General features: G+C 47.5%; 1 non-coding gene and 1 pseudogene across 1 annotated transcript; one reads left to right on the top strand and one right to left on the bottom strand.

Annotated features, from left to right (window-relative positions):
* Positions 1-7,078: 7,078 nt before the first annotated feature.
* Positions 7,079-7,242, top strand: LOC122149829. The gene has a single exon (XR_006163354.1). It is a non-coding gene; the product is annotated as a U1 spliceosomal RNA (small nuclear RNA).
* A 1,070-nt stretch (positions 7,243-8,312) lies between these two features.
* On the bottom strand, positions 8,313-10,191 carry LOC103195119 (annotated as a pseudogene).
* Between the last annotated feature and the right edge of the window lie 2,292 nt (positions 10,192-12,483).

Here is a 12,483-nt window from a genome sequence, read left to right on the forward strand (position 1 = left end):
GAAGGAAGGTTGGGCAATCTACTTCCGTAGTGACACTGCCTTGGAAACCCAAGGAGGGGTCGCTGTGAGTCGGGTCCGACTCGACGGCACATAACAACTTTTAGTTCCTGCTCCAACTGTACAAATATGTTTTCTTCTTCGTTGTCCGATGGAGTGGCCATCTTCTCTCTGTGAAATCTGACGTCTTTCCGGTCCAGACGGTCTCTATCCCTCAGTAAACCTCTTTGCTTTTTTACTTAAGCGGACTCCGTGATAGTGCTCTACGACACAACGGTGCCCTTCAGAGCAAAGGAGAATCACGGTGTTGCATTCAGATTGAATTGAATCTACTTTAATCTGAAGCAGTCCCTGTGTCTTTCTTTGAACTGCCTACGGTAGGAATTTTGAAGACTGAAGACCTGTTACTTGGAAGAAAGTCCCTCAATTTGGGGGCAGTCCCATGTTTCCTCACGATTGCACTCGGGAATGCATTTGTGACACAAATACAACATAACTGGTGTCCTTCTCGGGGCATCTCATGAGGAGGCATACGAAGTCAATTTGTCCAAGCACTGGTGGCGGTGGTCACGTAAATCACTTGGTTAAAGCAATGTATCAGTTATCCATGGCTGTGTAAAAAACCACCCCCAAATTGAGTGACTTAAAACAAAGGCTGTTTCAAGCTTACTCCTCTGACCTGTGAAACCCCCATGACTATGGCCCCGGGTCACCCTTTGGGCCTGGAAACTGAACTCACTCCCATGGCTTCCAGCCAAACAATAGGCAGGAACATAAGGTGAACACTTACACCAGGTAGGTACACTGCTTAGCACAATCAACCCTCGGACATCAGAAGGGCAGTATTTGCACGGGGAGGTAGCTCAGAGACCAGAATGCACAGGCAAGAAGGACACAGGGAAAAGGTAACCACAGGGAGGAAGTGGGAAGAGAGCTGTTACATGATGAGGACTGCAATCAGTGTCATGAAACAAAATGTGTATGAACTGTTGTATGGAGAATGGATTTTCTCTGTAAACTTTCACCCACATCACAATTAAAAAAGGAAAAAGCCATTTTCATTTGCTCATAATTCTTTAGGCCAGAAGTCCATCCCAGCTGGGCCCAGCTGAGGCACAGTCAGTCTAGAGGACCTCAGCTGGCATGGCTCATCTTATCTCTTGTGGTTTCATCCTTCGTGGCAGCAAGTGAGGGCAGGTCCCAAAGAGCAAGTGCTTTTCAGTCTTCTTGCTTGCACCACATCTGCTAATGTTCCATTAGCCCAAGCCCCTTGTCTTACTTTCTTTGCGTTTATTTATTTAATTGCGCTTTGGGTGCAGATTTACAAAGCAAATTTGTTTTACATTCAACAGTTCATGCACATTTGATTTCACACTCCAATTACCATGCCCAACCCTAAAAAGCTCTCCTCCCTGTGACCACCCCCTCCCTGTGCCCTTCTTACCCATGCATTCCTGTCTGTCCAGCTTTCCCACTGTGTGAATGCTGCCCCTCTGGTGTCTCATGGCTGACTGCTGAAAGGGGTGCATCTCTCTAGGGTAGGTGGGTGCATCGCCCTGGGGTGGGTGTCCTGCAGGTGGGTCTTTCTACTGCTGGGCTGAGAGCCAATCCATGGAAGTCATTCCGTGTCTAGGCCCGAAGGGTAACCCAGGGCCATAGTCTCGGGGGTTCCACCAATCTCTACCCGACCAGTAATTCTGGTCATTTTTGTGTTTTTGAAACTTGCTCCACATTTTTCCTCCACTCTGTCCAGGATCTCCAGTTTTAATCCCTTTCTGAGTGGTTGGCATTGGTAGCTGGGCACCATCTAGTTCTTCTGGTCTCGGGGTCCTAAAGGCTGAGGTCCTCGTGGTCCACCTTATGCTTGGACTAATTGTTTCCAGGTGCCTTTGATTTTCTTCACTCTTCTTTGGTTCTGGTGAGAGGAGACCCACAGCTGCATCTGAGATGGTCGTTGTCTTAGCTGTTTGGTGCTGCTGTACCACAAGTACCACAATTACCACAAGTCGAGTGGCTTTCCTCAACATCAAACAATCCAATTAAGAGATGGGCAGAAGACATGAGTAGACACTTCACCAAAGAAGATATTCAGGCAGCCAACAAACACACATGAAGAAATGTTCGCAATCATCAGCCGTTACAGAAATGCAAATCAAAACACCGATGAGATACCATCTCACCCCAGCACTAACAGCAAAGTTCAACAACACAAATAACTACAAATGCTGGTGAGGATGTGGAGAGACTGGAACTCTCATACACTTCCGGTAGGACTGTAAAATGATAGAATCACTGTGGAAATCAGTATGGCGATTCTTTAAGAAGTTGGGAATAGAAATACCAATTGATCCAGCAATCCTGGTACTAGGTATATATCCGAAAGAAGTGAGAGTCAGGACAGGGACAGAGATAGGTGCACACCCATGTTCATCACAGCACTATTCACAATAGCAAAGAGATGCAAACAACCTAAGTCTTCAACCAACAGAAGAATGGATAACCAAACTACTGTACACACACACACAACAGGATACCGTGCGACACTACAGAGTGATGCAGAATACGCGAAACACTGCGTAACGTGGATGAACTTGGAGCGCATTATGCTGAGTGAAATAAGTCAATCACAGAAGGACAAATACTGTGTTAGTTCATTACTGTAAAAAGTCAAAGAAAGGTTTATATATGGAAGGAAACACAGGTGTAGGGTTTAGGATTCCAACACACATTTCTGGCGGCCACAATTTGATCCGTGAGACTAGTCCCATAGCCAAGTCGAGTCGATATGGGCGAGTACTGCAACCATCTACCACTGGAGGTGTCCACATTTGCCCTTTGTACAAACCAAAATCCAAACCAGTTGCCGTGGCCAACTGCTACTCATGGTTACCCTGTGTGTTACAGAGGAGAGCGGAACTCTGCCGGCTGTCCTCGGCTGTAATCTTCAGGGAAGCAGATAGGCCAGTGCAAACCGTTGGCTCCAGCCAGCGAGCTCTGCCTCTGTGATGACTAATTTGTGTAGAGTCCTTGGAGGATACGTACACATCCTGTTCCTCATCAAGCTTTAACACAACCGTTGTCTAGCATCCATTGATGCTAGAGGATTCTGGCCTGAATCAATTATGATGATGACTGCAGAATGTTGATTTTCTAAGTTTATCACTCATTCATTCATCACACATTTCTCATACATTTATTAGTTGGCATTCTCTTTTAAGGAAGAACTTTCTCTCCTCCCTTATGTATTATCAATTCAGACTTAGAGTTCTTATTTTAACCAGCTGTTTATAATCCAGCACTCTTTTTACTTATTTGGATGTTTAAATTTTCCCACATTGGGTCCACGGAAGCCTCTTCAAGTTGGCTCTTGTGTTCTTTTTAACACGTCCACATACTTTTGGGGACATTTTCCTTATTTGCTGGCACAAGAGTTTCCAGGCTTATCTTATACCTTCCCTGCCACCCTCAAATCAGCCACTTTTCCAGTGAGCCCTTGTTCCTTGTAGCGGGAAATGGGATTTAAAAACCAAGGTCATGCCAATCATGCCATGCGCTAAGCGTGCTCGTTGCTACTAGGGTGTCTTTGCTTCTGGACCCTTTCAGTAGACACAGATCTATTCTATTCAAAATATCGAGCCTATATCGATAAGTCCAATTCCAGTTTTTAATGGAACACCTCATGTTTTCTCCTTGCCCTCCCCCTTCCCGTGCTGGTAGCTCCTTCCTCCTTCACTGAGAATCTTTGCTCCCAACATCGATTTACTCATTAGCTCAATCCTACACTGCACAGAACATTATTACAGGATTGCTGCAATGACATAACAGTGGAAAACTATCATGCAACAGTTCAGTATTCGCAGTTCTGTTACTGGAAAAATGTGGTTCTTGGCTACCTGCTGTGAGGAGAGCCAAATACTGGACGAGAGGATGTGGTGAAAAGGAAGAGTGTGGTATTGCGTATCGAAACCCAAGAGCCAGGGGGATTGTGTCTGCCAAAGATTGTCTCCCTGAGCTGAGGAAAAGTTAGGGTTTTTAAAAGGAATGGGGCCATGGGGGTAGGGGGTGTGAGGAATGCTGATAATGCCTTCTTCTTGTGACGGGAATGAGTCTTCTTTGCCTTGTGAACTTTCTGATGTTCTTCTGGTCAGTGATATAAAAGTAGCCTCGGTTAGGAGGAATTGTTTTACAAACTCTTTGTACTTACCCGGAAAGATTAAGTTTACGAGGTGGAAATAATGTGGGAGTGGGTACATTTGGGCCTGCAAGGAAAGATGGGGAGAAATGTGGGAGTGGGTGCACTCAAGCGGGGAGACCTGGAGGCCTATAACAAGGGGGGAAAAAAAAAATAAACATTAACGCTCGGTCAAGATGGCTGATCCCTTAGGCTGTTTTACCCTTGGTGGGGGACAGGGGCCATAACAGTTCTTTTTGTCTTAAGACTGAGCATAATCAATGTACTGTGTTCAATGTTACTTCAGTTATTTATTTCTGTTTCTCGTACGGTTGTATTATTCATTTGACATACAGTTAGGTTGTTGATGTTTATACTGAAGTTTAGAGTCCCTTTTTCCTATTTTATATAATATGTAAAACATTAGGAGTCCCAATTGCATAAAAGGTCCACACAGAAAAATGTCAATCTCTCCTTCCATTCTGTTCCTTCTCACCCCTGCAGGTAATTTCATCAATTCCAGTTCATCCATCCTTTTGTAAGACGAATGTATGTTTCCTTATACCCGCATCTCTCTTACATAAAGAATAGGACACTACACATAGTCTTTTGCACCTTACCTTATTCACTTGGCTACACGGTCAACACGTCATACCCAGAGAAACTGCGGTGGAGGTCAACCCAGGCCATGAGGACAGCCAGTGAAAACGTACACAAAGTAGGAACTAGCCCAAATGGCTGCTGCTTCCAAATGGGGAGAAGTTTAGAAAAAGGCCATGAGACAATCAAATCCTTCAATCTAACTTCAAAACACTGTCCGGTCCTGTGCCATCCTCACAGTCCTTGCTGGGTCTCAGCCCACTGTTGCAGCCACTGTGTCAGTGCATCTTGTTGAGGGTCCTCCTCTTTTTTGCTGACCCTCCATTTTACCAAGCATGATGGCCTTCTCCAGGGACCGGTCACTACTGATAACATGTCAAAAGCACACGAGATGCGAACAGCCAAGATGCAACTCTTGGTCTCTCCCCATCTGGAGGAAAGAAGAGTGAAGAAAATCAAAGACTCAAGGAAGCAATCAGTGTGAAGGGCTAATGGATAATGCGAACCACAACCTCCACTACCCTGAGACCAGAAGAACTAGATGGTGCCCGGCTACCACTACTGACCGCTCTGATCGGGACCATGGAAGGTCCTGGATGGGATGGGAGAAGAATGTAGGACAAAATTCAGAATCATAAAAAAAAAAAAAAAGCCCGACTTCCTAGTCTGATAGAGACTGGTGGAACCTCCGAGGCTGTGGCTCTCAGCTGCTCTTCAAAACTGGAACTGAACCCAGCCCGGGGATCCCCCTGCAGCCAAACAACAGAGAGGCCCGTAAAGTGAACAATAAATGACACTGGTGAGGGCCGGTACTCCTCACACTAACCACCTGTACGTAAGAGACCAGAAGGGCAGCAGTTGCCCCAAAACAAAGCTCAGAAGGCAGGAAGCAGCAGGAAAGAAGGACGAATGGAAACAAGGAGCCCAGAGAGGAAGCAGGAACAGTGCCGGAGCTCTGGTAGCATAGTGCCTAAGGCACTTGACTGCTAACCAGAAGGCTGGCGGTTCAAACCCACCAGCCACTCCTCGGAAGGAAGGTTGGGCAATCCTACTTCCGTGGTGATACTGCCTCAGAAACCCAAGGAGGGGTCGCTATGAGTCGGGGCCGACTCGACGGCACATAACAACAACAACAACATTAAAGCAAAGGGTTTATTGAAGGAACAAAGCGATCTGGAATCGGGCAGCACTTCGTGAGGATTCACCAAAGAACTCCAGCGAAAATAAGTTTCCACACAACAAAACTAACACAGAGCTTAAACACAGAATACCCAGGAACTCCCAAGAAAAGAATTCTGATTGGTTGGCATTTACAAAATTAGGCTTTAGCCGACACAAGACAACGGCCAGATGTCTGAAATGTTATTTTGCTTATCATAAAGTTGGAGTCACTGAAGAGCTTAATTTACGGGTATCTCGAGGGTCCCCCAAAATCAAAGCAAACCCACTGCCACTGAGTCGGTTCCAACTCATAGTGACACTGTAGGACAGAGTAGAACTGCCCCATAGGGTTTCCAAGGAGCATCTGGCCAGGCTTTTGGTTAGCAGCTGAATGCTTTAACCACTATGCCACCAGGGCTCCTTTTCCAGGGCCAGCCAGAGTGAACGTTCTTCCCAGGGGCATGCTGTGGGAGGAACGGGGAAGAGGGAAGGCTTCAGACTTCCTGAAGGGTGCTGGCTAGCTGACCTTTGAAAGTCAGCTAGGAATAAGCAGCATAGATGGAGTCCCAGTCTGAATCTTCGGCAGAAGCCTCTCCTTAGGCCAAGCACCCGGTTCTTTTATGTGTATAAAATGTTGACTAGAAAACGAATTTGCTCTGTAAGCTTTTACCGCCCCCGCCTCCCAGAGTTAGAGGAAGTCTTGCTATCCTGGCTCCTAAAATCATTCCCGCTGCACTTCTTCCAAGATAGATTTGTTCATTCTTCTGGCAGTCCGTGGAATATTTAATGTTCCGTAGCCTACAAGTTACAAAATACTATTCATTTCAACTAGAATAGTCAGAACAGGTCTCTGAAGGCTTTACCATTTGAGGCTTTCCCAGAACGAGCGAGGGCCGTGCTGCCGACGTCACAGGAAGGGCGGTGCGTATGCAGATGTGCACCGCGCGCAGAGCCCGCCGGTCCCGCTCTCGTCTTGGCTCTCACGTCCTGCATTTGTCAAGATCTCAGTGTTCCCGGGTGGCTTTTTTGATTTGTGAGTTGGAGGAAGCGGGGCTGAAGAAGAGCGCATTGGGACCGCGTGAGGACAGTGACCGTATGTTAAGAGCGTGAGGAGCGCGAGGGTGTTGGTGGAGGCGGGCCGAAGAACTCATACTTACCTGGCAGGGGAGATACCATGATCACGAAGGTGGTTTTCCCAGGGCGAGGCTTATCCATTGCACTCCGGATGTGCTGACCCCTGCGATTTCCCCAAATGTGGGAAACTCGACTGCATAATTTGTGGTAGTGGGGGACTGCGTTCGCGCTCTCCCCTGATTTCTTACGTTGCTTTAACGATAGATTGTTGTCATGTGCCGTTGAGTCGCCCCGACTCACAGCGATCTCTCTCCTTGGTTTTTCGAGGCGGTATCAGTACGGAAATAGATTGCCCAACCTTCTTTCCGAGGAGTGGCTGTTGGGTTTGAGTTTTCTGGTTAGCAGTCAAGTGCCTTAGGCACTACGCCTACTACCCACAGTTCCAGTGATAGACTTGTAGCGTGCTTTTTCTTGGAGGTTGTTCTTACCTTTGGGCTCCTGCTCCGTTTGCTTGCTGTTTGCAGCTGCTTGTTGAATGATACCCAGGGCTGGGGCAGTGGTGTTTAGTTCGGATTTCCCGCGAAGGAGAGTTACACCGAGTTAATTTGTGCTTTGTACTGGTTCTGTGGCTCCTAAAACGCGAGATTTTGATTACGAGTGCCAGCGTTGACGTGTGATGCAGTGTTGATCTGACCACTCTCCGGCTCCTCTTTGTGTGGTAATCAGTTAACTGTCATATAGCTGGCCTCTCTAATCAGCTTTTTTTCTTTTTTTGTAGTCGGTAGCAGGTCAGCTTGGCCCTCCTTCAGGTCCAGAATCATCTTGCAATGTCTGCACGGGTTTTGGCGGGAGCCATCACTCTTCTCAGGGTTTTAGCCCACATTCACTCCCTACCCGATGCCCAGTTACGACTTTTTCCTCCCTAACGGACCCTGGTTTTGTCCAGAGTACCAACCTGTCCAGACAGAAACAATTCTCTGGCCACCCGTGCAGCCAGAATTGGCCACCAGACATAGTTCAGACCTGAGACGTAGATGCAAGTGTCTAGGGAGGCATCTCTTGGCAAATAAAAAGGCCACACCTCTTTTATCTATTTATTTAAAAAATCAAGTTTAGTTTTATTTTATCTCTATGCATTTGCAAAACACTTGGGACCAACAGAGAAAAAAAAAAAAAAAAACGGAGAAAATTGCTTACAATAAAAGTCCTGAGAGGAATTTAGTGTCTGTTAGCCCCAGGGAGCTACAGCTACTCTGACTGATCCAAGAAGGATGCAACAGGTTGTAAGAGAAGAAAGGAGCAGGAGGATTTACTGAGGGTGAGGGCCCCAAAGTGGGCCAGGAAGGGGCTCTGGAGGCCGAGGAGAGGGGTTAGGTGGAGGAAGGGGCCCCTGGGGGTAGTGGTCGTGGAAGGCCTGTGTATCCACGAGGGGGCATCAGTGGAGGAGGTCCCCGCATGGCATGTAGGTGGGGGTATAGGCCCTCGGTGACCCGTGGGTGATCTAAATGGAGGGCCCTTGGGGAGCCATGCCCATTGGACGGGGTCCAGGTAGCGGTCGGGGTGGTGGCTGTCGTCCAGAGCCTAGGGTCCAAGCACGGGGGTGTCCTAAGCCAGGAAAGCCATCTGCATCTGAGACATCCCCGGATGGGGCATCCCACCTGGCGGGGATGAGTGTCCGTGCTGAAGACGTCCAGGGGTCCTGCTGCTCGGGGGCCATGTCCTCCAGCCCCCAGGGGCATAGATGCGGGAGACATGGCTGTGAGTATACTAGGTGGGAGGACTCCAGGAGGTGGCACTGGGGGTGTGAAAGAGCCAGGAGGAGGCATACCTGGCAGAGGAAGCCCAGACCCCAGTGATGATACCATAGGATTATGGGCAGAGGGTGTGTGTGTGTGGGGGGGGGGGGCTGCATCTGCAAACAGCTGGTGATGGCGGTCAGCCTCGGAGAGTGGGTTTTGGGCTGCCAGAAGTCATTTAGCCGCTGAGCCATGGGGCTCCCCAATAGAGTCCTTCTTAAAGGCATGGGATACAGTGATAGGGCAGTTACAGAGAGATAGCTCATCCAGGGCCTCAGTCACTGCATCCGAAGACTCAAACGAAGCAAAATTAGTAATTAATTAATGAATAACTAATGAATGATTAATCAATATAGGCATAAAGGCCTGTGTCATGGTCCTGCATAATACTGGGGGTTTGTAAGATGTCCCCCCAAAGGTGCTTAAAATACCATCAATCTCTGGGTCCAGGTTCCCAATGAAAATGTTGGCCCCTACATGCAGGTTTTGTTTTAAGTTGCAGTCTTGTTCACCCGCACTCGTTTCTCATAGTGTTTGATCATATTCGTGATCTTAATGGCACAGTCAGCATCTTCCTCACTCAAGAGTTCCACAAACCCATGGCCTGGATGCTGGCCACTGACTCTATATCCTTTGTCACGTGGAGGGTGACTACTGGCCCTGGCTGGAGAAACAGCTCTCCTAACAGTGGTTCGTTAACCTTCTCATCCAGGTGTCCCAGGTACACAGTAGCATCCTGGCTCTCCTGGCCCCGATGACCTCCTGCTGTCTCCGAGCAGTGGCTCGGCCCTCAGCCCAAGCCTCTTTCAGCAGAAAACTTTTCCCTAACCTGCAAGTCAGACCTGAGATCTAGAGCTGTGGCAGCCAACTTGGTACCCTGAGGTAACCGTGGTGCCAGGAGAGTGTACACCTCCTGCTGGTAAACAACACTGGTGAACAGCTGCACTTGCCCCAAATACTACCTCTGAAATTTTGGACAGGTGAGAAAAAAAATAAAAAATAAAAAAAATATACGTTATCTCAGCTGCTCATTGCTTTAGTTACCAGTAACCAAGGTATGGGAGCTGTAGTGGCATAGTGCCTAAGGCATCTGACTGCTAACCAGAAGCAGGAAGGAAGACTGGACTATCTCCTTCTGTAGAGATGCTCCCTCGGAAACTCGGCGGCAGTGAGTTCTTGGTTTTTTTAACCAAGGTACAGCTAACTGCAGGAAGCAGAGTCGAGAAGTCAGATGTCATATTGCACTGGGCAAATCTGATGTAAGCGATCTCTTTAAAGGAACGGATAACCAAACTTTGGTACGTACACACATTGGAATACTATGCAACACTAAAGAATAATACCGAATCTGCAAAACACCGCAGAACCTGGATTAACTTTGAGCGGAGACATTATGCTGAGTGAAATAAGTCAATCACAGGACAAACATTGCATCAGTCCATTATTGTAATGTTGTCATTATGTGCCGTCAAGTCGAACCCGGCTCATAGCGACCCCTCCTTGGGTTTCCGATGCAGTATCACTACGGAAGTAGGATCGCCCAGTCTTCCTTCCGAGGAGTGGCTGGTGGGTTTGAGGCGCCAGCCTTCTGGTTAGCAGTCGTGTGCATTAAGCACTACACTACCAGAGCGCCTACTATTGTAGTAAGTCAAGGAAATGTTTACACATGGAAGGAAACTTTGTTGGTTACCAGGGATGGGAGGGGAGGGAAAATTGCTGGATAGGTTTCAAATACACACACACACACACATACACACACTGATTTATATAGAAACCAAGGAGTATTAGTGGTTACCAGTGATAGGAGGGAGGGTGAAAGGGGAGGCTTTTGTTTGTGGGGCACTGAGTTTGTGCCAATGGTGGTGGACTATTTTGGAAAAGGATAGCAATAATGGTGGCACATCATGAAATTGTCATCAGTGTCCCTGAGCTGTAAATGTGGAAGCTATTATGTTGGTGGCAGCTCTCGTAGCATAGTGCCTAAGGCACTTGACTGCTAACCAGAAGGCTGGCGGTTCAAACCCACCAGCCACTCCTCGGAAGGAAGGTTCGGCATCCCTACTATCCGTAGTGATACTGCCTCGGAAACCGAAGGAGGGGTCGCTATGAGTCGGGGCCGACGACGGCAAATAACAACAACAACAACAATTATGTTGGTGCATGTCTTGGTGTGTATGCGGTTTCACCACAATAAGAGTAAAAAAATAAAAAATGAAAAAGATCTCTTTAGAGTGTTAAGAAGCAAAGATGTCACTTTGAAGACTAAGATGTGCCTGACCCAAACCATGTGTTTTCAATTGCTTCATATGGATGTGAAAACTGGACGAGGAACACCAAAGAAGAGTTGCTGCCTTTGAACTGTGGTGTTGGCGAAGAATACTGAAAATACTACAGACTGCTAGAAGAACAAACAAATCTATCCTGGAAGAAGTGCAGCCAGAATGTTCCTTGGAAGTGAGAATGGCCAGGCTTTGTCTCACCTACTTTGATCATGTTGTCAGAAGCAACCAGTCTCTGGAGAAGGATATCACACTTGGTAAAGTAGAGGGTCAGTGAAAAAGGGGAAGATGGATTGACACAGTGGCTGCAAGGACCGGCTCAAGTACAGCAAGTATTGTGAGGATGGCGCAGGATCGGGCAGTGTTTCGTTCTGTTGTGCATGGGGTCGCTGTTAGTCGGAGTTGACCTGACGGCACCTCACGACAGCAGCAGCCAAGGTTTCATGCTATCTACTATAGACAGGCCTCCCCCTCCTTTTCAATTGGGTATCATTTCAACAACAATGAAAAAGATGAGCGTGAGTGGAAGTGGACGTGCTCCAATCTCTACTGACCAAGGACAAGAATAATATAATATCCAAACAGAATTTCACTCTGTTTTAAGGCTTGAATGGCTCCCTAGTCCTCACAGCAGCTTCTCCTTTTAAACCACTCACATCTCTCCTCCAGTCTTTCTCTTTCTGTGTGGTACCTCACTCCAAAAAGAGCAATTTGAGGTCCACTTCTGTTTTTTTTCTGGAAAACATTAAGGATATTGTATAAGCTTTTCCAAACTAGGGACCGACCTCTCCACCCAGGGTTTGAACCACACTGACCAACAAGCCTAATCCCCCTTCTTTTACAAACTCATCTCCAGCCATCCTCCACCCTCACTTATGCATGAACCCATCCCCTTGAACTCCCCAGGTTCCTACCCCTGTTTGGACCGAGCCCCCACACCATTCCTATTGCCTGAGACGCTCAACTTCCTCCTGTCCCCCAGGACATAAACCATCATCACATGGGGGACCTATTTCCCTCTGCACACCAATCTGTACACAGGCATGACAACCAAAAACGACCATCCCCAGTTTAGACCAGCCCCAGGTGCTTCCTCCTAAAACCCTTTAAAAAATTTATTACGATTTGGGTAAAAATTTACAAATTCATTTTCCATACAGCAGTTCATAGACATTTGGTTTCGTGACATTGACTGCAATTCCCCACAGTGTAACAGCTCTCTTCCCACCTCCCTGTAGTTACCTCTTCCCTGTGTCCTCTCCTGTGCACTCCCGTTCCTCTGAGCTATCTCCCTGTGCACACACTGCCCTTCTGTTCCCCCATGATTGATTGCTCCAAGGAGTGTATCTCCCTGATGTAAATGTTCACCCTATATGCCTGTTGATTGTGCTTTTTCACCTAAAAC

Source organism: Orycteropus afer, unplaced genomic scaffold (assembly GCF_000298275.1).
Source record: "Orycteropus afer afer isolate SDZICR_OR568_19922 unplaced genomic scaffold, OryAfe1.0 scaffold00051, whole genome shotgun sequence".
In the NCBI taxonomy this organism is placed as follows: domain Eukaryota; kingdom Metazoa; phylum Chordata; class Mammalia; order Tubulidentata; family Orycteropodidae; genus Orycteropus; species Orycteropus afer.